Below are 3,409 nucleotides of genomic sequence, written 5' to 3'. Positions count from 1 at the left end.
GAGCTACATGTTTAAGAATGTGGCCAAACCCTGGTGAAGAACAGAACCCACCCACTGGCTCCGGGACTGGCAGTGGGCAACAGGGTCCTTCCTGCACAGCTTTACAACCTATGAGGCCCCTCCCTTGTAGTTGTAGAGCCCTTAGAATAAGGCATTGTACACTGGGCTGGTGCAAAACGTGCATGTATCCATGAACATCTGTACACAGCTTTATAACAGCACAATCTCCAACATCTGGGCCACGGAGCACATAAATCAAACAGCAGCTCCTCCCAAGAAAATTTTTTTTCTTTTGCTTTGAGAAAATGAAGCAGAAAGGAAGTTTTCTGGGGTCACATGCCAGCTGTAACCTACTGAGTTGTATATTCACAGAGTATTGATGGAGGGAGGTTGAAGATTGTTTCAGCTCAGTGCAGCACTAACAAGCTCTTCCAGCCCTGCTGGAGCACTGCAGTGCTCACCAACTGACCAGCTGCCTCCTCACACCCATGCTGCTCCCACTCCTTGGGGTTTTTTGATGTTTAACAAACTGGGAATCTGTAAATTGGGCCAGTCACAATCCTCATGCTCAACCTTGTACAAGAGGCTCAGTTTTGATAACCCCATCCAAATTATCCCTCACCCCACTGACTCCAAAGTGCAACAACCTGGAAGTTTTCAAAAGGACTGGGAGGAAACCCCAAACATGGAGGGACTAACACAACAAAAGCACCCACACCAGTGGCCTCTCCCACGTGTTATGTTTTGTTTAAGACCTTCCTGCATTTTATGACCTGGGGAATAGAACCACCTCACTGCCACCCCATTCCCTCACACAGCCACAGCTGTCCCAGCAGCAGCAGCCCACGGGCAGGCAGAGACACGCTGTGCTTGCTACCATCCTCACCTTTGCTTTTTGCTTGTTTGCTTCCCACAAAGCAGGTCAGCCTGACCCAAAGGTGGCTGCTCTTCACTTGCCTCTGAAAAGGAAAGCTTTCCTTGGAAGAAAAAAACACTAAATACAAAAAATAAGGATCCAGTAGGAAGGTCCTACAGGCAGGATTTTCTGTCAGCTCCTTACAGTGACAGACTGCAAAGCTTCCTGCGTCAACATGCACAAAGTAAGACATAATTTCTTTGTTTTGCTTGATGACACTAAATAAGAGAGTATTTCTCTCTCCTGTGCCCACCAGACATGCACAGCATGAATTGAACTGTCTCTTACGTAGCAAGTTCTTTGCCCACACCGTCTCCCAACAGCCTGAACTCCTCCTGTTTCCTTGTGTCACTTCAAGGATAGGTGACTGTTTCATCTCACCCATCCTTCCCACAGTTAAAGAATGCAGAATTAAGCCTGTCTCTCAAGAACACCAAAGGACATTAAATTTATAAAGCACCTGGTGAGCAACAGATTTAGTCTCCCCAAAATAAGAGCAAATTAACAAACAAATCGATTTCCAAGACAGGCTGTCTTTGATTTTTAACAATAAATGCTAATTTCAGCAACAGCTGTTTCATCAATCACATGCCCAGTCCTGCTCTTCTCACATCCCAGAACAGTCTGTGACTGAATTTATTAATTGTTTCCAAGGCAAGTGCTGCAGCAGGTCTGGTACCTTGTGTATGCACATTGCTTTATTTAGACATCCCATATCCCAGACTCCATATATGAATAAGCCAGATGCAGCTTTCTCTTCTGCTCAGATCCATCCTCTGATTTTACCTTGCAGATGCCCTTGTTTTGGCAGCTGCTATGCCTGAATTCCTCTCCTCAGGCAGTCCACGAGCACATCGCTCCAGACTTGCTATCACTCCTATAATTTGCTGTGCCAACAAAATTGCAAACAGGCTGCACAGCCAGTCTGGATCACCAAGCAATTTAGTCCAGAATTAGAGGCTGCTCGGCGGCTGAGAGCCCAGCAAACCCTTTGGCTGACAATTACCAGTGTCAGTTGTTTTATGGAGTGCCACGGGTTAACTCCACACTAACTTCTGTGTTTTGAAAAAGAAGTACAGCAGTTTTTAAGTGCTGTACTTCATAAGAAAGGACTTTATAAGAAGAAAGGACAGCACTTTATATTTCCATGTACACAACCAAAAGGCTTTTGAGTCACATGTCTCCCACGTGCACTCAGAGTGGGAGTCAGCAGGAGGATGAGCCACATGGCCAAGGCTGCCTGCCCATCACTGAGCAGGGTTAAGAGCGCAGGTGTCCCATCCCAGCCCTGCTGCAAGCAGCCAGCTGCTGCAATGTAACAAGCAACTCTGCTTTGCAGACACCTGAGACAGCCTGGAAGGCTTCAAAGAGGTGCGTGATCATCTGGGTCAACTTTTGAAAGTGTCATTGCAGCTAATGGGGGTTCAGGAAGAACAGTGAAAACTGTTAAAACTGCAGACAGCAAGCACTACCTACAGGTAGTGACTACAACAGGCACACTTAACTGCCTCTTACATTTATCCCGTACAAAACCCACACCATCTGTTCTTCCATGGCAGGAAAGCTGTCCTGAACTTGTACTGGCAGTGTGGGTTAAAGTGGGGTAGGTTTATTGGACTAGCACAGCTGGTTAGAGCAGGGTGCTGAAAATGCCAGGGCTAAGGGTTCAATCCTCATACCGACCATTCACCTAATAACCAGACTCAATGATCCTTGTAGGCCCCTTCCAACTTAAGAGTATTTTGTGATTCTGTGACCTCTCCTCCTCACATGCACACTGGCTGGGAGAGCTGACTCCCACTTAGAAGCGGTTGTGAACTTACTGATAAACTGTGCTTTGTCAGTTTGCTGCAACAGAAGATTTTAGAAAAATTATCTGTTTCTGCTTTGTCCAAAACTTTCCCTTGAGTTTTCTCAGTTTGAGGACACAGCCCTGGCACCACAGGCTTCTCCAAAGCCTGCCCTTGGTGTTCCTCAACGGCTGCTGCAGAGACCATACCACTAATGCTCCACTTGGCCCAAAAAACATTACATTGGTGGAATTTTGGTAGCCTGCTGTTTATGGAATGTGTGAAATCCAGCCCTTAGAGCCCCCTGCTTCCCTGCTTGGGGCCAGCACCCAAAGCCCAGTATGGGACCAGGTTGCAGAGCTGCAGGAAGGACAATTTCCCTGTTCTGCTGTCCTGAAGCAAGGGAATACATTTAAACTCAGCCCTTTGTCTCCATGCAGGCCCAAAGCATTTTTTAATCTATTTAACAAGTCAAGGGAGAAAAAATAAAATAAAGACTTCTTTCTTCATTTGTATTTATCATGCTATAGCTTCTAGAATTCCCTGCAACTGATGGGTTTGGAAACCTCTGGTTTGCATTAGCAACTGAACCAGGCTTGAATCTAGGCAAAGATCATCCATATTCAGGAGTGTTCAACAGCCCTCCTGCCCCTCACCAGGCTTAATGAAGTGTAATGAAAGAAAAATAATGAGCTTTGTCCTC

The sequence above is a fragment of the Zosterops lateralis genome (genome assembly GCF_965231275.1).
Source record: "Zosterops lateralis genome assembly, chromosome: Z".
NCBI classification, from domain to species: domain Eukaryota; kingdom Metazoa; phylum Chordata; class Aves; order Passeriformes; family Zosteropidae; genus Zosterops; species Zosterops lateralis.
The sequence above is the reverse complement of the archived record's forward strand: the minus strand, read 5'-3'. Positions refer to the sequence as shown.